This window comes from Channa argus, chromosome 6 (genome assembly GCF_033026475.1).
Source record: "Channa argus isolate prfri chromosome 6, Channa argus male v1.0, whole genome shotgun sequence".
Classification (NCBI taxonomy): domain Eukaryota; kingdom Metazoa; phylum Chordata; class Actinopteri; order Anabantiformes; family Channidae; genus Channa; species Channa argus.
Window position 1 is genome coordinate 24097815 of NC_090202.1, and position 23160 is coordinate 24120974.

The 23160-nt window shown below is 38.7% G+C and overlaps 1 protein-coding gene across 13 annotated transcripts in view; it reads left to right on the top strand.

Moving 5' to 3' along the window:
• Positions 1-829: 829 nt before the first annotated feature.
• tenm4 (teneurin transmembrane protein 4) overlaps positions 830-23160 on the top strand; it is a 139856-nt gene continuing 117525 nt past the window's right edge. For 5 of the 13 annotated variants that reach the window (XM_067507785.1, XM_067507788.1, XM_067507787.1 and 2 more), the window contains exon 1: positions 831-1322. The gene's annotated coding sequence lies outside the window, so the exon portion shown is untranslated. Of the gene's footprint in view, positions 1323-1537; positions 1804-23160 lie in introns of those variants that run through there. The other 8 variants (XM_067507781.1, XM_067507784.1, XM_067507786.1 and 5 more) reach the window with 4 other exon arrangements.

Genomic DNA, 23160 nt, shown 5'->3' on the forward strand with positions numbered 1-23160 from the left:
TTGAAAAAGTGGTGATTTAGGAATGCCTAAAACTATGTTGAGAATCTTATTCCATAGTTGTGTCTTAAAATTTCAGAATCCATATCAATCAGCAATGCGTTTGCTATAGCTGCTCATCTCCCATTAAGTAAGAGGCTACAGTAGCATTAGACTGTAGTATTTTATGGTTCTGACTGGCCATGTCAAAATTAGGTAATGGCTGGATGTCTCGTAATGAATGTTTGCTTAATATATTGTGAAGGTTTGATAGATAATAATAGGTTTGCTGAGATGTTTGGTGCCTTCTTAGAAGACATTACTTTTCTAAGCACCTATTTACAGTGAAACAGATTTAAAACACTTCCAGTTACATTTCTTAATTCGTGGCATGCTGTTGACATCATGAGTTAATACTAGGACACAATTACTCTGCAGTTTGAAACACTGTCATCATTTCTAATAAGCACCTAGCAGCCAATACCAAGTCAGCCACTCTATTTATATGGGCACTTCATGACAGCCTGGACATATTATAATACAAGAAGAACAGAATGCATTACTCCTATGACAGTAAATACCGACTGATTATGGTTTAATGGTAAGACACAGTTACAATGCAACACTCCGCTCTTGTTTTGATAACTTGTGACCTAACACCTTAATAATTATGCAAGTCTCAAAATGGAGCCAATAGTGATGCTTTACACTTACTAAATCATAAGTTTAGAAAAAAAAGGTCCACTAGTTCAATGTATTTAACCTCTAATTTGTGGTTATTATTGTGGCTGTTTTCCGGAGCAAACAGCAGAAACACCTTGGCAGGTATTTGGAGGGGACTATAGGGTCGTACCGAAGGGGGCGACCACGCACAGTCACACACTCATCGATGCTCCAAACTCGTAAATCGTGAGGGACCACGCAGCATGTCATTCCCCAGCACATCATCAGCTGCTGTGTCACCTCATCTCTCACTGTGTGTCCGGGGACTATTTCACATATTTCTCCCGTAGGATTTTTTTCACGGCGTTCAATTAGGCCTGCGCATGTTAATGTGCGCCTTGGACCGCCGCCTCTCTCACCGACGTGCGCCTCGCTGAGCGCGCCGTGAGCAGCAGCAACAGCAGCACCTTGGAGGAGCAGCGGGAGGAGGAGGAGGATTTTTCTCTGCCGTACCGCGTCGTGCACAGTGGAAATACACTCGCCTGCACTGGGTACTATCAACACGGACAGGAAGGGAAGACGGGGACGAAGTAGAAGCTTAGGGGCTTCTAGGGGGCACCGCAGACTACATTGGTGAATTGTCAAGGAGACAGGCCTGCTACGTTGGATGTGTCTTCAGAATGGTAAGGTTAATTTCATAGACATGTTTGTTTATTCTTTTTTTTTTTGGTTCTTCCAGTGTTGCAAAAAAAACAGCAGCACGCAGAGCATCATGCAGTAGCGGGGCAGGCGCGGAGCCGCGTTCAGTTTAAGCACCACGGCTGTTTGTTTCATCCTCATTCTTTCGGCATCTGCTGTCCTTTATAAAACAGCCCGTTCGCCTGCACGTCAACGCTCGGACACGGGGAGCTTTACGGTGCAGCACGTTGAGGCTGCCTGCTCCTCGGTTTTCAGCCGCTCGAGGGGTTTGTTGACCGCCTTAACGTCGCACCGTGCGGGTTCGCTGGTCATAGTAAGGTGTCAGAAAGTCCCCACTTACATTGCATTTCTTAGAAATAAGCTCCCGAATAGGGAAACGGCTGCAGCGCGCCCTAAAATGACGTGAGACGGGCACATAAATAACGGATGAAGACGGACAAGGACTTGGTTTCGGTAAAATCAGAGGTAGGTAAAAGTGCCCTGCTGTACGTAGACTATATGTGTGCAGTAACTTTGTGTCCGTGTCTCCAAAAAGCTGCAAGATGCACCACAGTTTCAATTTAAAGGCGTGGAAGACAAACGTAGATTTGTTATGTTTTTAGGTTTTTACATTGAGTTAATATTCATCATGTAGTAGCCTCTATGGTAGTGTGTGTGTGTGTGTGTGTGTGTGTGTGTGTGTGTGTGTGCTTGTTTAAAAGAAGCTAGGGTTGGCAAGGCTTTGGGAAAACTGCATAGCTTAGTTTTGCTTCAACATGAATAACATGAACAAATCCCCTCTCCCATGAAATTTAACTACATCACGATAAACAATAAATCATTACCTACAGTTCCACAATTTAAGCCATATCAAATTAAATCGTGCATTTACTATAATTTTATTATTTTTATATATTTATGTATTTTGCATTTTTTGGGGTCGATAAATCTATGAGGTGAAGCCGTTTAAAACTGCATCATCACATGTGGTAATGATGAATCGATTAGAATTAGGAGAAATTAATTAACAAACCTCGTAATTTGAATGATTTGCAGTTCACATACATTTGTGACTGGAGGGGTAAAAGCGTGAGTGGGACCCCTGGGAGTCATTGTTGGGGCCCTACACACATCTTAGACCAGCTCTGCAATCTGATTGGTCAAATTATAAGACTTACACACACACACACACACACACACTCTCTTATTGTAATGTTGTAGTAGTCCTGGTGGTACCAGATTTTTTTTTAAGGTTAACCTCCATCACGTGTTTTCAGATTTTATAGAATTTATTCAGCAATAAACAGAAAGTTTCCAAGGCGTGCAAAGTTTTAAATGTCATTAATTCTCTAAACAACACTTAAAGTCACTTTACTTTCTAATTAATTAAGACTTACGGTTTACAGATTGTTCTAGCAAAAACTTCCCTCATTGTGATCCAACTGGATGTTTTGACATTGAAGCAAAACGAAAAAAGAAATCCGGGGTATTTCTGTCTTTGTTCATAGTCAGAACTTTCCCAGGACATGCTCCAGACATCCAGATCATTAAGAAAGTACTTGGCGTGTGTGTGTGTGTGTGTGTGTGTGTGTGTGTGTGTGTGTGTGTGTGTGTGAGAGAGGGGTGGGGGGGGGGCTTTGCATGTAACAGAGCTAAGTGGTACCATTGGCTGTAGCGGGATGAGTGACCTCAGATATTAGAGGTTAAATCCAGGGGAATCTCGAGGCCCTCCATCCTTCCATGGCAAGTGTTGGGTGGAGACATCAACTGAGAAGTCTGAAGTTGTTGGGTCCCGCCGAGGATAACCTTTGTAGAACAAGGCTGCATTCTCCCACTTGTCTTTGTCGTGCTGATGAGCTCTGAGAAGCAGCCTCAGCACTAGTTCTCTGCATGATAAGAGGGGAAACAACCCTCCCTTTGTGGTCACAAATGAAAAATCTGTTGCTTGTTTTTTTGCCTTTGTTGTTATTTCGCTGTGAACTGAGCACACAGCTATTCTCGAAAGGACAGCTCGTTGAAAGAAAGATGACATGTAAGTTGCAGTTGGACCTTGTTATATTCCATAAACGATTGCTGTGTTTGAAATAATGTTGGCAGTATACGGGGGCAGAACGATGACAGAGAGGAAACAATGAAATGCTTTTGTCCCTCTGGAGTTTTCCACGGGGATATTGTGTATTTCAAGTAATAATTGTTGTGAGAACTCGATGATTATCCAGGGAGGCGATGGCTGCATTTGAGGGAAATCGGTTCTTAGGATGGTCAAGTCCCAAGTCCCTGTGATCTTCTGTGACTAAGCGGGGAGAACATCACATTAGAAATTATGTCATGTTGATTGAAAATGAAAGATAATGAGCAAAAACAGCTTTGCCCACTTTGCACAGCAGAAAACTTTCACATTAAATCAAGCAAGTGTCAGCAAAGTATAAACTACTTCATTTACATTACAGGTACCTGTAAATAACACATTGTTTTTTGTTTCTTTTACTTTCTACAGCCAGTGATCCTTAGGTACCTGCTTTTTTAATTCAGTAGCACTGACGACAACAAGGGAAGAGGTGAACTTTCTAGCCTGAGGCATTATGTTTAGTAGGAACTGCAGTCTGTCATCTTGTGATTTATCACACATAGAACTAATGGGTAGCTGTCACAATTACACCACTTTATTGGGTGTGAAAGCTGGGCACTGCATTCCCTCTTTCCCACCTTCTGTCTCTCTCTCTCTCTCTCTCTCTCTCCCTCAAACACAAACACTTGTTTCATCCATATGTTGACAGTACAACTTCAGACTTTGTGAAAAGTTGAGGAAATTGCAGAAATCAAAAGCATGTGGTGTTACCATGCGACCAGCCGACAAACAGCCGAAAAGGAGTTTTTCTTGATGGATAGACACCACTTGATAGGTCCTACATATAAATGTATCTGGAAACCTCAGATACCTTCAACATCCCATCAAATCTCTCATTCTAATTTGATAAGTAGAAAATTCAAGTGAAAGTTATTTTTGTGGTTTATTGTTGATCTGACCTGGGTTTAAAAATAGGATTCGGTTGTTTGTTTGAGGCAGCGTGCTAGCTTTCAGAAAAGCTTCATGGTTTGTAGGGAGATGGTGGTGAGTCAATAAATGTAAAGTGACAAGCACCTTAAAAATATTTAAAAAGCTAAGAGCTTTTTGAATAGCTAAAGAGCCTGAAAATTGCCGTGCAGAACAGTCCCCAGTTGATTTCACCTTGCTGTTAGTTCCAAAATAAACATAATGGAAGAACTTTGCTGTAATAATGCTATAGCGCTGCTGTGCTGACTTACAAGCATTAGGGCTCATAGCAGAGTAAATAAAGAGAAATCTGAAATCCCAGATAAAACAAAAGAACTGTTTGGTGCAGAGATTATTTTAAATGATGGGGAAAAACATTTGATATGACATCTAAGTATGCTGAACCCCCTAAACAATCCCAAGATGTTTTGCATTTCAATGAGTGATAAGTCACTTTATAATATCACTGAACATTCATTCAATTTGGGTGGATTCGTTTGATGTTTCTGCACATTTTTCTGCGGGAGTATTGCACTTTTCACTGTTTCCTCTAAAACTATCAGTTCCATTTTTCAAAGAACGGGAATCTTACACCTGCTTGGTGCCGTGAAAGTCAAAATCACTTAGACAAAGTACTTGAAGAGTGAGGTTGGGGTTGAAATTATGCACTTGAGCCCACAGACACAGGGTAGTATTTCTCCTCCTGAGCGCACGGCAACAGACTCCCCTTTGTGTCCCACATTTCATGGTACACATGTGCCAATTTTTAAGATGACTCTCATTGCTGTGGAAGCTAATGACGGTCTACAGGTGTGGTACTGATTATCGTTACGTTCTCCACTTTGATATATTCTTGTCTGCTCAGTGCCACAGTCGACGATTAGCCTGTACAAATCTTTCTTAAAATCTACTCGACTCCACACCTAATTTTAGATAATCTTTTAGAGAGATTAAACAAGATCCCCTGACTGGGGTATAGTCGAACTGAGAACATCAACAGTGATGGCCATTGTTTGAAGTCCCAAATTAATTCTGCATCTCTTGCAATAATATTTCAAACTCTTCTTCATGTATGTTACACTAAGGAGCCACTGTGTAGTCTTTTTTGAAGTAGTAATTCTTACCATTTGCCAGATCTACATTTCATTTGTCTTAGGGATAAGAACAAGGTTTTCTCTTAACACTGGATTTCATGTATTATTGACACAGGAAAAAAAAAGAGGAAATATCATAATCCCACCCCTCACCCTGGGAATGTTTGTAATTATGACAAACCGGGTGTATACCAGTATTGACTGGACCTTTCTTCAGAAGTGAGTGTCTATATACAATCGGGGACAAGCTTTACCTCTAATAGATTTTTTAAAAATATGTTAAAAGTGTCGGCATGTGAGTTCTTTTAAAGCAGGCAGATTAGTTGACAAAGAAGCATTTTTTTAAATGAAAACTGAACAATAGTTAGAGCTGAGAATACACTTAACAAGTATAGTTGCTCTACAATCTTCGAAATGCGCCTGAGTTCCCCACACCTGTAAAAAAATAAAAATAAATAAATACAATTCTTTGAAATTCACAAAGCTAGTTACAAGGTTACAGAAATGCAGTGGTACAGCACATAAGCACAAAACAAGCCTGGTTAGTTGTCTTTGATTTTTATTTCTTATTTTTTGGTCATATATTACAATAGATGATGGTTAGCATGCGTAACAAGCACAAGGATGCCTTCAGCCTTCAGTGTAGTTTCCAAATTTTAAACATGATACTTGACCAGCAATGGGATCGGCAGCCATCTCTGGAGGGTCATTAGCCCTGATGGTTGTCTTGCATGGTTGTTAACAGTCAAATAATATGAGGCCATTTTAAAGGACCAGGTGCACTCAGTGGTGCAAACATTGTTGTCTTAGCAAGCGAGTGTTTCCTGAAGACAAGGGTTCAGTCATGATACTTTGCTTTGTGGAAGTTCAGGATTGGTTCTGTTAAAATGGTGAGAGTGTTTTATTTTTTTTAGATACCTTAACCAGCAAAATGTGTCACCATAATACATACATGCACATGTATTGCACAAGTAATTTGTTTTTTCTTTGTGTCAAAATTATAAGGAACAAAGTGAACCAATAAACAATTTAGTTGTATGTAAGGCACGTTTTTCTTTAATATGCAGCATAGCATTACTTTAACTGGCAATGTTTTCATCAATTATCAACAAATCAACATGCAACCCTATAGCTACTGTCATATCAGACATTGTAAGACAGAGGTCATAAGTCTAATGTTGGCAGGTTTGCTTCCACAAACGTTTTATTGCTTAAATTACACCATGTGCTTGGTCTAATTTGTATATTCATTAGCATAATGTTTTTTATGTGCATCACTGCAAAGGTGTCACAGGTGGTCGAGCACATTCCCTTGTGTTTTACGTGCACCAGACTTAAATCAAATGTCGGCAAGAGTAGCTAGGTGGTAATTGCACTAGTGTGACTAATGAAAGCATTTTTGGTTTTTGGCCAAAACACACCAAAAATTCAAAACCAACAAAGGCTTCAAAAATTACATGTCAAAATAAGCGCCGTCAAACAATTTTCTCTAATAGAGCGCATTTGGCATGACTGGCCTTACAAACTTTGATGTTTGATTTCCCATCACGCACTAACAAAAAAAAAAAAAAGCTCTCCATTGATGGCGAGAAATTGAGGCTGACCATTTCAAACTGCTCCCAACTACTGCTCACAGACTGACTCTGCCCAGCTGTCGGGTCAATGTGTTTTACACCACTAGAGTTAAATGCACTGCAGCAAATTGCCCCACTCATGTTGTTGTGTGTATACTGTGGCTGGCTCCAGCTATGGACAGCAGATGAAAAAGCTAGTAAACTGATGACTGAACTCAAGTTGAACTGAAAAAACTGACAGGAATAATAAGATGTCCTCGCAGTCTTTGAAGGTCACATTATGAGGGTGATTTAGCAGACAGGCATCACATCCCTTACAACTATCAGACTAACAAAGTGGCATCTCATATTTTCTGCATCCTCGAAATCCTCCCATCAGAACAGCCTCCCTAGTCGCATTTCATCATGGCCAGGATAATCTTATGCAAGATAGTGAAACGGCAGTTAATTTGCAGGTAATTAAACCCTAGTGATTTACAGTTGCAAAAGCAACATATACTGTAAAGCTGCCATCAGTATGGGTGTTCAATGTTTTGAATGGCAATCTGTCTACAGCACGGGCAGCACCAGACCTATGTGCAGAAGAGCAGTAGGATTTTTAGAGTGCTGGAGGTTTGTCTTTGTGTTTAGCAGTACTGGATATTATAGTGTATTTTACCTGACAACATTAACAGATGTTTCATTTTTGCAATATACAAGGTGACAATTGTAGTTTGTCATTTAATTAAACAAAGAGTAGTTGGATTTGGGAGGCTGACACTCGTTTTACAATAGTGCATTGCATCTATGTTTTGTATTCAAACTATTCATGTTGGCAGATCTTGTTGCTGCTCTGATGTGAAAAGCTCGAGTACCTAAGTGAGCCTTAAATGAGTGCTGCTGCATCCAACATGGCCTATAAGTGGTCAGCGCTGAACAATAAAGTTTCAGTAGTTTGTAGTCCATGAAATACGACCCAATGTAACACAGAAAGGCCGAGAATCAAACCGGGAGTCTTCTGTGAGGCAGCAGGGCTAACCGCGCCACCACCGGGCTGCCCGTCATTAAAATATTCCTGTCCTAATTATTTCAGTCATGACTGGAGAAGGCCTCCTAACATTTTACGCCACATTATTACTGACCAATTGTGAGCTTTGACTTCACACTGCTTGACTTTTGTGCTGGATTTCTGTCAGAACTCAAGCTAATTTGTTGCTGTGAGTCTCGGCTTTGATTGCTATGACACATACAAAGTAGGGCTATATTATAGGAAGGTACTGCACATCTAGAGGCATACTCCTCACTGATTAAGGCCCCTCTTAAAACATTTTAACATTCTCATCTCAGACTTATTTTTTAAAAGGTTGGCATCAGCTCCCTGTCAGCATGTGTTAGTACCTTATCTTGAAAATTCTGTGAAAGTAATTTTATAGCCTTCTCAAGCCATAACGAAAGTTAATAAGTATTAGAACTATTTCAAAGGATATACTATATAACCTTCATAACCTTCCCCTCCTTTCCCTCCACCCAGTTAAACCACCACACAGATGTTTTTTTCCCATGTGTTAACCCCTGGATGTGAAGCCTGAAGGGACATGACTCCAGCTGATGGATATCTATAAGATAAAGAAAAAGCTATTCTCATAAATAAGGAAATATACCTTCTCCAAATCCACGGGTGTAACTTTGTATTTTTTTTTTATGTGACAAAAAACGGCATCTATAGGTTTTCAAACTTAGTTTGAAAGAAAATAATCTCCCCAACTCCATGACGCTTTAAAAGCCAATGAGGCTAAAAAATGTTGATTTCATTACCAAAGTATGCTTAGTGAACTTGTTAGAGTAACTACATTATCATGGGATAGTATAGTCAGCCTGTAGCCATCTGAATGGCTCTGGAAGCATTTATTTGTGCAAAAAGCGTGATGAAATAATTTTGCGGTCTCTAGTCTGCGTGTCTCACTAATCCAGACAATCAGATAGCGTCTCAGGAAGGAAACTATCCTCCTTTGATTAAGCCCATGTGCATGTCACTTCACATAAAGGATCAGCTTTGTAACTGTTTGACAGGAGATGAGTGACATGAGACAATTCTTTTTGCACTGGAAAAGTCCTGGGCCAAACTTTGATAAAAAACTGCTCACACTCGCTGGCTATACTCCGAGACATAAGGGTGCTGCCAAAAGAGCTTGTATTTTTTTTTTTTTCTCTTTTGTTGTCGTTGTTCTCAGCCAATAGACACCAGGGTGACATCCATGACATGACATCAGAATTGTAGCTCTTTTTGTCTGTAACAAGAATTTTCAATTTCAGCTCTTTTAAATTTTCTTTTTAAGTCTGTCGCAATTGACTTCAGCTTCCCCAGCTGTGCAAGCTATTCAATCAAATGGAAGTAAAAGTATTTTCTTTGTTCCTGTAGCTGAAAAACTGGCATGTTTCTGAAACCTGCTGAGGGAGGTATTCAGGGCGGAGGAGTACTGAAAAGGAGTTGTCAATATATTTTGCAAGTGTTAGGCAGCAAAGTGGAGTGATAGTTCTCAAGGGCGCTGGCCTTAAGCTGCTATTCTATAAATATTAATAGAGCCCACTAGCCTGCCTGGAAAGAAGCTAACCATTTGCTCATGTCAGAGACTGGGCTTCAGTGTGACAAGTTGTGAAAAGAGTGATGAGATGACAAAGAGGCAGTAAGATGACATTTAGTGACAGGCCTCATTTTTTAAATATGAAATGCCACGAGTGAAAATGGAAGTTCAGTCTGCTGACCTCTCCCTTACAAAAATGTGACACAGCAAACAATACCTCAACTGGGTTTATGTTTTGTTTATTTATTTATTTATTTATTTATTTGTCAGTCACCACACACACACCACAAAAATATGGATTGGTATAAATTACTGGAAGACATTACTTAAACATGAATTCACTCATCATTTTTGCTTTTGAGGAGACAACTCCAAAGAAATGTTAGACGATAACACATGTAACAACCCTGTGTCTTCCTGGCTGTAGGGGTGAGAATATTCACTATATTAAATTGCTCACAAACATACAGTTCATAACCTGATTACTTTCAGATTAGCTTACCTCTGAACCCCACAGGGCTTGAGGTAAATTAACTAAGTTTACACTTTCTCCTACGACTATTATTAGCATTATGTGTGAAATTATAAGGGGGAATAGAATTTCACGCTGCAACTATTGTTTTCATTTTAGACGTGTGTCACTTATGTCGCATGTAACTTCACATATGAATTATTTTCACAAGTGTGTGCAATTAGCTTATTATCATTGCAATCAGAGTAATTAAATCTCACTCTGGCCTGTTTGTCCACATACCTGGCTAGATAATTAAACCACAAATGCACACGTTTACGTAGGAAAGGCTTTGGACATTGCTCTGCCAAGAGGCACTTGTTGGATACAGGAAAGACTATGCAGTAACATAGTGTTGCACACAGATAGATAGGGCGTGTGCGATTTATAGTCTACGATTTATGGTCTACGATATGTTCATTTTTGTTTTAACGATGTACTAACTGACATAATAATTGTCTAAAAACTATGAATAACACTCTTTGAGAGTCCACACTTTTGCTGCATCATGTAGTAATCAATAAGCCAACATACACATCACCTGGTCAAAAATATTTAGGAAAAATATTTATAATCTTTGGCTAAATTGTGTAATTCATGTCGACAAACTGTGGTGCCTACAGTAAACTGCAGAAATTTGTCTACCTATTGTCATTGATAATACCAAAGTAAATATCCAGGTATATAATTTTTTTGTCAATATCGCACACTCTTACTGTTATATGCAGGCCGTTTGCTTTATTTGTATTGCTTTCATAATCTGCACTACATGCAGATATTGTTTCTGTGCGAGCTGAGAGCAGCAAATTCCAAACTATATTGATAGTCGTAAAAGCAAATGAATAAATATTCACTGCACTGCTGTAAGTCTGAGGAAACTCTCCTGATGCTTGTTTGGGCTCTAGTTAGAGCTCCACAGTGGCATGACGTGCAGCCTATTGAAATGCCAGTGAGCAAAACATGCTGGTGATACATCAAGAAACAGTTCTGTGGTCATGAAATAGAAGAAATGGTCAGAAAGTAGCATATAATTGCACAGTGTAACAGTACCCAAGCAGAAAGTGACACATTAGGCATAATATCTTGTATGCCATTTAGTTATTGTTATTTTGATGGAGAACATTCAGCATATTATAGGCATTTGCCGTCACTAAAAGGTGGTATCATCAACTAAAGCGTTTAATTTCTATTATAGATTCACTTTAAGTTGTTGTTTACTGCAAAGGGTGTCATTAGATGTGACAGTGCACTACATTCCCAAGAGTAGTGGAGCACTAGCATCCACTTCAGGAAGCTTAGTAACATGCACTATCAATAATAGGAAGTAGTACTTTGTAAAGATCGTACAGTAGCATAGAAAGCATTCTCTTCAAATTGTGTGGCAGAATACAATAGTGGCATGTTATTATTGTATGAGTTTAATAGATATTGAAATGGTAATGGTTGTTATATGAGCCAACCAAGGGTTTCCTCAGTTTGAGTTTTTGTGTACTGATGATGTCATTAGTGACATCATATACGTAGCTTTAATAGTTGCCTTTGAAGGTTGCCTTTGTAGTTGTTTGTGCAGTTGTCAGGAGAACAACGGATAGCAATGATTTTGTTACCAGAGAGTTCAGCTCAACTACTGAAGGGTGCAGACGTGACACGGTAGCTGGAGTAGAGGAACTTGCTACAAGTTGGTGTGGACCACAACAAGGTGGAAGAAAAAGGTTCAGTGTGTAGCTGTGGAGGTGTCTTACCGATTTCTGTGAGTTCAGCCGTACTTTGAGAAACTCGTTTTTATGAAGCTGTTTTGCGAACGTGCTTGTGAGACTACTGTACTTAAACTTGTATGTACAATTGATCCTCAGCCAAGTTGAGAAGCAAGTACATTAAATGTTCAATGTTCGTCATACAACGATCTGCGGAGTGAAGTGTTTGCTGGAGCGTCAGATTTGATTACTCTACAGTTGTACTAAAAAATATAAATTATACTCAGTATACAGTATGTATGTGTCTGGACAGAGAGAGTCTATTTATGCTTCGTGCTGTACTGTATGTCAGCAATAGCTCTGATGTTGGCTTTGTTCTTGTTTTTGCAGTCATCACCTGCATTCATACTTTTATGCTGTATATTTTGCTGTAAGAAAAACAGAAATAAATCTACTTGGGCGTTGTATTCTTAACATTTGCCACATAACTTCGTCTGGGATGGGCAATAATTTTATGCTATATTAGGATACACAATTTATATCTCTGTATTTTGAAATCCCTTCCAAAGCACTTTGAATCATAATAACCCTCTTAATGCCTACAATCACAGCAGTATGATGATTTCAATAGTCCCTGCAATTTATATCTGTATTAAAACATTCTTGATTATTTTCATCAATTAGAACTATACATAGCAGTGTTAATTTTCCGAGCATTATATATTCATAATAATAATAATAATAATAGCTTTATTTATAAATAACTTATCATTAAAAGGAAAATAAAGATAAATAAATAAAATCAGGTTAATAAAAAGTAGGGAAAAGCACAAGGTAAAATACATCAAATTATATAGACAGAATACACTATTTATACTAACAGAAGAATCTCAGATCCCAGGAAAGGCAAACCTATAAAAATGCGTTTTCAGACGGGACTTAAAAGATGACACTGAGTCAGAGAGCAGTATTCATATTGCAGTATGAAATTCAGCATTTATTACCAGATGATGTTAACAGATCTATTTGGAAAGAATTAAGCATTAATGATTTGGGTGTTTTTGCCTCTTGGTGTGTTAGCCAGAAATGCATTCTGTCTTTTTCTCATTCTTCTGTCTCCTCATCCTTTATTTTCTTCTGAAACACAAAATGTCAGTTTAAAAAAATCCTTGAGCCTCAGGCAGCACTCACACGTGCAGTGTGGAGACAGAAGGGTCCATAGCAAATTTTTTACATTGGAAGCTTTTATTTGTAGGGATGGTCCGATGTGGGGCCCCATTCTGGCTTTGTGTACTTGTACTCAGTTGGCCAGAATGGGAGCAAGTTTGCTTGGCTTTACAAAGTTATTTTACCTTTATATTCCTGTGTAGACTCTACAGCCCATGTTTTCCGCATAACTCCATCAAGGATTCGTCCTAAATCAATCTTTTCCTGTGTTGTTCTTTTTAGTTGAAGGATGTCCGTTTATTAAAAAACTGGGCGCCGCCATACTTTCTTTGGCAGACATTTATGTTCTCGTAGTTGAAATCCACCAGCCACCTGTGACCTCTTAAGTAAGTAGGTTACTCAGTGAAACTTTCTTTGGTAAGTTTACATGCACTTATGAAACCTACTTACTATCTAGCTGGGAAAATCAGGTTTCCTTAATCCCATACCCTGATTATGGAAAACATATTTCCCACAGTCAGGACGAGCTTTCCTGAGAGAGCCAACTGTAACCTGGTTACTTAAGTGCATATAAATGCACAGTATGGAATGGGATGTGTATGTGTGTAGTATGTGCATGAGATGGACTGGTGACCTTTCCAGGGGGCACCACACCTCTTACCCAGTGACAGCTGGGAATGGCTTCAGGTCCCCTGTCACCCAAAACGGTATAAGCACTTTAGAGGATGGTTGGATGAATTAATGTTTGTTGTTATTCACTCCATCCCAAACCAGCGACCATCCATTTGAGATAGATAGCTTGTGGTTATCTGTGGAACTGCCTTTAGACAGAGCCTGTATCCATAATGCTAACTAGTTTCTTTTCTCCAGTAAAATATTTCGCCTCTAATGATAGTCATTAGGTTAGATTAACATCAAACAATCACGTGCATATTTAACACAGTCACTGCAATCTGCGGGATACTGTACAGATACAGATGTTCTGTTTACAGTCATCTATAAATTTTCCTTCTATGTTTCCAGAATCAAATGCAATACTCTTGGTTTTTCCCCGCGTGTGAGGTGCACACAGGCATGATTTAGTTGCCCTTATCCAAAGATTTAACAGTTGCATTTAGAGACTTCAGTATGGCAACCATTGTGCAAAAGCCATGTTCACTCAGCTTGTGTTATCCAAAGCATTTGTATTAACGGCATTTCACAGCAGTGAGGAGATAATTCTTGTGTGGTAAGGTGTAAAATTGAGCAGCTTTGATGTTAAGCGGTTTATTTAAGATTCAAGATGAGGGTGTTAATTAGTTGACAAAAATCTTTTTGGATCTAGGTTTGCAGATTTTTTTCCCCCCGTAATCCCGTCGGCCTGAGATCAGGTTGCTTCATTTCAGTTCAAAGAAAATAGATAAGAATGATATAGCTAACACATGTAAGACAGCATAACTGCATACATTTTTAGTAACGTGAAATTGTATACAAAATGGGAACATTTGGATTCCTTATTTCACTTTGAGAAACTCTTTTGCTAATGACTTTTGGAAGCCATAGAAAATTGCTTAAGTGGCTGTCTAACTTGTTTTTTTTGGCTGTTAATCTCTTTTGAACTACAAGTTTTTCAGGCATATAGTGTCAAAATGTAGCATACTGAAATAGTAGAGAAATACTGTATATAAGCAGTCATCAAGATATCCCAGTGAGTGGTAAGATTTGACCAGGCCAGCAACTGATTTGTGATCCTTTCTGATCCTTTTTGCGTCTGGTGAAAAAAAACTCAATGAATCATGGCAGCTAAATGCACAGCTGGTCGAGCTGCGAATATGTAAGAGTATTTGAGTAATGTAAGAGTAATGCAGGCGACTGCTTAATTTGCTCTTGCTCATGTTATTGTTTTGTCAAATACATCTAAATATTGCAAGGAATTAATTAAAATTCCTTGCAATATTTAGATGTATTTGACCACAAAAAAGAAATATCCAGATAGATTTTTTTTTATCTACAAACGAGCTGCCCAACATAATCTTTTTAGTATTTGTCAACTAGAGAAATTTTGTCATGACAGCTCAAATTAAATTAATGAGATCTAAATATATTAAATAATTTGATTACCCATCTCATATCTAAACACAGGGCAATCAGCTGTCTCCCGAGCAGGATGAGTTTGTCATGCGTCAGTATAGTCACCCCCTGCTGTATGCATTCACTGCAAATAGAAGTTATTGCGACACTGAAGTGTGTAATATTGTGCTAATGGAAAAACAACATTACAGTTGTGTATCATTGGTCACTTTTTACATTTCAGCTGCCAAGCTCTGATCTGCGCTGAACACTCATGCAGAGTGAGCAACAGTGGGAAGCAGCAGCAGAGACAGGCAGTTAAAGATTAGTGACTTGCCCCTTATCCAGAACACACAGGTTCCATGTTACTGCAATGCAGAACCTGTCTGTTCCGTTGAAAAGTCCTATATTCACCATAGCAAATGAGGGAAATGAGATTGTATTGCTATCATATTTCACTGCTGCTCACCTGGAAAAAATGAAATGTGTTCTAGCTGCAGGTATATGGAGAACAATACGGCAATGTGTCTTGAAAAGCTTTATTAACTATTAAGCTGGAATGGAAAACTGTTGAGCCTTTAGTCGTCTGCCATCATCACTGCCCAAAAAGAAACTTTAGGAACTTTCTGTGATCTACACAGAGGCTTCCCCACCTATGTATTTCGCTGAATCACAGTGCACAATTAACATGGGTTAATTTACGTAGTTGTTGGTGAATTATGTAAGAAGAAGATCATTTACATGTGTATTGATATAGAGTAGAAGTAGTAGTATACTACAATGAAAACAATTAAAAATATACTGGGTCTCTTCAGTTCTGTTCAGATATACAACAGAACAGATAGATCTCAATCTCGGTCCATGTCGGGAAGCTGCACGGTTTCCACATGGTAGTGATTTTGTTTGAGAGAGAGAGAGAGAGAGAAGCCAGGTGAACAGAAAAAGGGAAGGTTATAAACAGTTTGTGCCTAATTTGTAGCTCAGTGTCTGAGCTAAGACATGATGGAGCTCGCGCAGGAGGCAATTCGAACATGCCTAAGGGTCTAAAGCAGCATTTTTTATTTTGTCAAAATGAATATAAAACACTGTTACTGGCAATCAGTGTTTTTCCCCTCAGTGTTTTTCAGTGAATACATCTGAATAGGGAAGTTTGGGGATAGCTCTGAGGTCTGACATATTTATTTATTTGGTACGGTAACATTGCAAACAGGCTTTACGTACTTGTATGTATGAGTGAGAGAACATTGCACACAGGAATAAGGAATAGTGATAATGAAGTGTACAAGTAGTGATCTAGAATGTGTTTTAGCAAAAAAAAAAAGAAAAAAAGAAAAGCATTTGAAGAATGTGACATTTTGAGAGATGAGCCAACATTTAGTTCTGTTGTCACCGCTGATATGTGTGTTGTATCACACTGAGCACGCAGGTGCTACAGTGCATGAAGTGATTGTTCCACCTGCCAGCGGACTGAAAACGTGGACCGAAAACGTGGACCAGCTGCTTACATGCCGTTTACTGCGATACTCAGACACACTTGGAGAAAAGTTGATTGACCTTAGTTCGATCCAAATTTTGCTTTAGCATTACACATAACTCAGTTCTCAGTGTTGCACTTGTATAAATATGATGCCTTAAAATATGCATTTTAGCACAGTGTTATTTGGAGGTCTCCTTTAATTTTACTACCGCTTTCTATTTAAAACTATGGCTGAAATGTCTACAAAATGGAGACAAAAGCCCAATTAATTCAGAAAAAATAGATTGTTGACTATTGTCTTAACATTGCCTTGTTAAAGAAGGCCATTGAATCCCCTAATGTGCGTTTGTAAGTTTAGTGGACATCAGTTTTTGAGTAGCTCACTAATCTGACATCACTTAATTTTAAGTGGTGTTTAAAAAAATATTGTTGTCAAAACTATGTGAACAGTGTTTTCAGCGATTAATTAAATGACCTTTGGGTAGCAACCACTGTTACCGAAGAAAGTTACTGAGCGTAGAAACTGTTTGATGATCCTCTGCATAGGCGCGTGACCTTTTGTACAATCATGCAACATATTCTTGGTTCAGAGAGCAAGTTTTTAATTTAACAGCCAGCTTGCATTTTCAGATATCCTGGTTGCAGGTTCAAGTATTTTTTTTTAATGTGGTGCATGTGAACTGTTGAATTAGTAATAGGGTTGCCACAGTACAACATTACTTAGTGTAGATCAACAGAGTTTCTTGATGCACTTTAAACCCAGTGACTCTCCCAAGTGCCCTTGCAGCCTTTTCCAGTTCGAAGCATCTGCTTTAAAGCTACACAAAGTATTTTTATGTAAAAATACATCCAACCTATCAGACTAAATCCTAAAATGGCATTGGAAAACAGAAGAGCCCCCATTTCACTGGTAAAAGGAGACGGCAGACCAGGAGACAAGAGTGAGTCACGTGCGGCGTATTGGTGTCACTTTATTTTCAGTTTCATTTTGCCGCTTTTCTGTCCTGCCGATGTGCAAATTCAGTTAGTGCAGCTCATACCGGTGTTATTTTTGTCACTCTACGATACCTGCTGATTATATGCTTCACTGGTGATGCCACTTTTTTCACAAGCTCTACTCAAACATGTTGGATACTGTTCGATGAAGCCTCTTGATCTCAGGTGACTCCCACGTTGCATCTTTTTTAGAAGCTGATATTTGATGTTGTCAAAAGGCTCAGTGAAAACGACTGCTTGTTTAGGATCAGCTTAAGGTTAGGAAAAAAATTGAATTGACTGTTCCTCTGCCTTTGTCCTTTAATTTCTAAGCATACGAAAAGAGGAACTGTTTTAATCAGGAGGGAAACAGCTCTGGCACATCTCTGTCTCTCCCTCTTGCCCACTGTGCCACCCACACGCTGCCTCATGTCTCTATTGCTCAGCTTCTCATTGTTCAATGCAGCGTTGTGTAAAATGAACAACTTTGTAGAAATGCTTTCTTGCTTTTTGAGCTCAGTTTAAAACTGGGATTTTGCATTCCTCCAGTCTTTGTAGCTAGAAGCCAACATGGAAGTTACTAGTTATTGTGTCTGGGCCATCTGGGCTGGTAGAATGGCAGCTTTGCTTTCCCCATGAAAAGGTCCCCCTTGAGTTTTTTATCCGAATAATGATGGACCTGATGCGTGCACGTAATTACTAATGCAAAAAAGTGTCTCCGCTATAAATTCGGGGTGATATCTATACCCCGACACCTAGGAGCTCAATATTAGGTACAGCCTTTAGTGTCGATAATATTGTCAATATATTTATTAGTTGTCAGGATTGAGTTATTCACCATTTAGTCATTGATTGTGTGCGTTTATCTATTGCAAAAACACAAAGTCAGTAAATGGCAAATTACTTAAAAATTTTATATAGTTCCGGAAACAAAAGATGGGCTTAAACCATGTTAATTTCATATGACAATGTGTTGTTGAAAACATTGTAATGCCGAAATCTGTAAACTGTAAAGTGAAAAAATTGTGAGACAGGGAAAACTAAAAATAATCTCCGATAAAAACAAGGTGAAAGTTCTGTGTAGACTGTTATAGTCCTGGCATGAGCCAAAGCCATTAGTTTTGTGCAAGTTTTTCCCAAGTCTTCAGTAAACCAGGCCAGCGCCAGGTGCAAATGAAGCCCTGCATGGAACTCAAATGTTTTTGTATGTGCCTGAACACAAGAAGAAATGGGGAATGAGCTTATGGGATTTAGATCATGACTGGGAAGGCTGCTGTTGTGCTGAGCTGGAAAAATACCACGGTAAAAGAAACCGCTGTGCTGTAGCACACAGCTTGACCCATAGTAGAGATTATTTATTGCTTTCAGCTGAAAACCTCATAACTCCTGTTTTGGTGATTTATTTTTATTTGTTAACATCAGTTCAAGGACTCTGTGTTGCTCTGCGGGTTGAGAACAATCCATGTCTATAACGCTTTTTCAGTGCCGTTAACTAACCTGAAAATAAGTCGCAGGCAAAACTGGAAAATGATGTACATACTTTAGGTTTAGGTTTAGGTTTTTCCAGCATCAGTGATGATTTCTTAATATTAAAACATAATCTGATCAGTTTTGGGCATTACTGATTAGGATCATTCTTACATAAATATCAGTAGGATACTGTAATGTCTCTATCTTTTAGAGTCATCTGACATGCTGCTCATCGCTCCTAATAGTAAAATATTATGTAATATAAAGCATGCAAAGTGCTCAGAGCATGTTAAAATTAACTCTCTTTTCAAATAAACATACTAAATTTGGTGCCTCCTTTTACCACGTTGCCCTGGAAATGCTGCTGTGAAAGTGAACTCAATCACCCGAGTCTGGGTTTAGCAGTGTGTGGGTCTGCAGAAGAAGTATGGTTATATTAAGTGTAGAAAATAGACAATAAATCATTCTGTATGCAGAGTTGTTTACAAAAAAATCTGCGCCGTCTATAATAAATACTAAATCCAAATGTGTGGGATTGTGCTTAACAGCCACAAGTAAACACATGAATTGTGTACAGTACATATAAAATATATTTTGCGTATGAGTGATGATCTGTCTGAGTTGATCTTGTGGTTTGACACACTGGATATGGACTAATTGGCTTGGAAGCAAAGAATATCTGAATTTGTAAACCTAATATTTATTCCTTTTTGGTTGCGTTGAGGGTCAAAACCCAAGTGACCCAGCAAAATAAAAGAATATTCACAGTACATCTTACACAATTTCCCTATGGGAACGATACAGTTGTTGGAATCTGGAATCTACATCCTAATTAAGCTCTGTCTCTAGAATGCACATTTTCATGCAGTGCACATGGAGAAGATTTTGTTTTTGTACATACATATGATATTGTGAAACAGAACTTTTTTTTTTAAAGGAATGCATTTAGGAAACAGAGGTTTGAGGCTTGATTTATACTTGGCAGACTTTGAAACATACTAGTATGAATTTCAAAGCGACTATTGTCTAAATTTGTACAAATACACGTTGTTAGTAGGTTTGTCTACAGGTGTTTTCTACATTTTAGAGCGACATGGGCTTGGAGCCAATGGCAGTATTTTTTTCATAGGAAGCAAGAGGAAAGGTTTACATTTTAAATGTAAATTACAGTCTAATTCAATTGGTTGGCTGTTTACTTAGAAAACAACGGATCTAACGGAACGGATAGTTGGACAAGACCCAGAACTAATATTGCTGGAAGTCTCAGCAGTGGCCCTGGCTCTCAAATGTACTTTTATCTTACCACAACACAGAAAACACTGCACGAATGAAATGGTTGGAAGGACGCTGCAACATTGATCTGTGTATTTCTTCCGATTTTTCCGAGAAATTATCAATTCGAGATTTGCATGTGATGTTTGGGAACTTTTTAGTGAGGCAGCGTGGGGGCAAAAGACAAGCAGAAACTCCAAGGTTCTGTCCCCCCCCCCCCCCCAGTGAGGATTTGAAGGAAACCCTTCCTTGTTTCCAAACTTGTTAAACACAGGAATAGTGTTAACATGCTTTGTTCCAGCACTGCTGCACAACCCCCACTTCCACACACATACACACACCTTTCCTCCGCTACCATATCCAAACACTCCCCCTTTCAAAGTTGAGTAAACCTGCAGAGTAGCAGCGGAGCGAAGCTTGGCCCTGATTTCAGTGCAGTGGAGGAGCCAGGAGGCCCAAGGGACACTCAGGTTACCAGCATTGAATCCTGCAGTATTAGCAGGGCACAGTGAAATAACAGCCTGCCATCTGGAACCTATGCTAAAGCCATCCTCGCCTTTCAGCGTTCAATCACGCTGACCTCAATTAAGTGTTATTTGTTCAGTGTTTTTATTCACTTCTTCCTTTGCCTCCAGATCTTTCTGTCTCGTGTAGGAATGTATGCCCTTATGCACCGTGTCAGATGATTACTTTTTGTTACCAGGTCTTCTACTCTGTGAACTTTCCCATTAAACGTTAAGCATGTTCACCTCATGAGAGGTTTTAGGAGAGAGCACCTAAAGTGCTGGAGGAATAAAGATTGTCTTTGTGTTGGGTATATGCTGTGTGGTATGTCGGGTTAAGAGTGGGTGTTTTTTTTTTCTTTCCTTTTTTTTTTTCTTTTTTACAAAGAGTCTTCATGCTCATGACTCAACGTGGTCATTCTTGACCCCACTTAAACAGGAGACAACGAGAGCACTTGAGCAGGTCTGCCTACAGCCCCTTTGAACCCCACTCCTCACTTTCTACACTAGAAACTGAAAAATGTCCATTGTCTGTGTGCTATGAGAAAGTTTTTTGGAGACTCATTCAAATAATACAGCTATTTAATACTATAATACAATTATAGTGTTGGGAGTTTAAGGCTTGCTTGTTAATAGAAACTTAAACTTTTCTGTCTTCCGCTGACGTTTGCTTTAAGGTTTACGTGCTTTACAGTACTTGAATGTAAATAATGGCATAGGATTGAGTTTGGACTTACCGCTTTTACCAATTTTATGCAAGTTGTATTTTAAAAAGCTGTTCATGATGAGAGATAACTAACATAATATGAATGGAGTGTGCATGCTTTTAAAAAAGTAAGAACAAATGTTTAAAAGAGATGTGTTTGGGTTATTGGAGTTTGTGCAGTAAGCTCAGTGATGACTTTAAGATGTCTGACTCACTTTAAATTTATAAGAATCATAAAAGGGCCTAATCAACGATTACAGTGTAGTTGAGATTGGATATGGAATGTAAAACAGAGAGGATGGAGAAGTTAAGTTTGTTGGGCTAATTAATTTGGGTCATTGCAAATTCAGCCGTTCTGTTAGTGGGAAGGGTTTAAAGGTTAGTAGCTTTTTTGGAGCTTGTACCCTTTTTGTTCTAAGCAATGTAAAATGATAATGCGCTATATCTGTGTGAGTACAGTCATAAATGTATATGTGTAAGTGTAGATGCACATGAACTTATATTTTGGACAAAATAAACTAAAAAACTGAAAAAATAAAAAAGCTTAAAAAATTTAAACTATTATTTCTAATTATTTATAATGCGTTCATAATACATATATTGTAAAAAGTATTTTAATTGTCACTTGTCTGCTATTTTTTCCTGAATCGGTTTACAACATTTGATCTAATTTAAATGAGATTGAACAGCTTTGTGGATTTGACGGGGAAGAGATCCCTTCTTCATATGAACCTGGCTCTTGAATTTTGAAACACGATTTGGGACTATTGCAGCTATATAACCATGAATCGGATAGGAATTGAAAACATTGTTGCCCTCAGGATTCTCAGTGTGAATATGTATCCATTACACTTTCAAAAAAGCCATTTTAATGGCAGTTCTTTGACACCTAACTCCTCACAAATTGGCTGTGGTCTACATAGCAGTCAGCAATGGTTGGGTTCCTTACATGATAAGCAGAGGCTTGCAGCATTTTACAAGCCACACGTGTCCACAGGAATGCTGCCACTAAGTTAATTTCTTTGAAATATATTTTGTAATGTGGATGTGATTGGAATGTGTTACTAAGTTCCTGCAAAAATAACAATGTGGTGGAAAAACTGACACGGCTTGTATTTCTATTTTAAGTCAGTGGTGTGTAATACCCATTCTTTTTTATCACTCCCCCTTACTGCTAAACTTGCTGAACAGTCTAGTTGGTAACTACAGTTTTCTTTGTGTTGCCATTATTAATATGGGCTTTATAATTTTCATTGATAGTTTACAGTGCAAAGCAGACGGGGCCTGAGGCTTTAAAAGGGGACGTGACATGCAACAGTCCGTCTGGGATTTCTAGATATTTAGAAAACATAAAGGATAAAACAGTAGAATCAACAAGAACTGTCTTAAGAGAAGACACCAAACAGGACCCATTGGGACTGCAGCCTGGGTTTGACTGGTGATTGATCGCTTCCACTTTCTGTATGATGCAATGTCATGAATTCACATGGTAGCAACTGCCAGCGTTATGCAAAACTTCAAAGTTAAAGGTTTTATCATTCAGATTTAATAGTTTTGTGCTTTTCAGGTTTCACGCTTTCTCACCCATAAAAATTCCATTGTGACTCCAGAGGTCTAGCTTCTTATTGATGCGTGCAAAATATGCAAAAAGTGGGGAAAGGAGAAGATGATGAAGCTTAGGGGGAAGGAATTGTGCCGTTACCATAATGGCAGGAAGATAAGGCATTAAGGATTATTGGTAGTGTAGTCCATACTG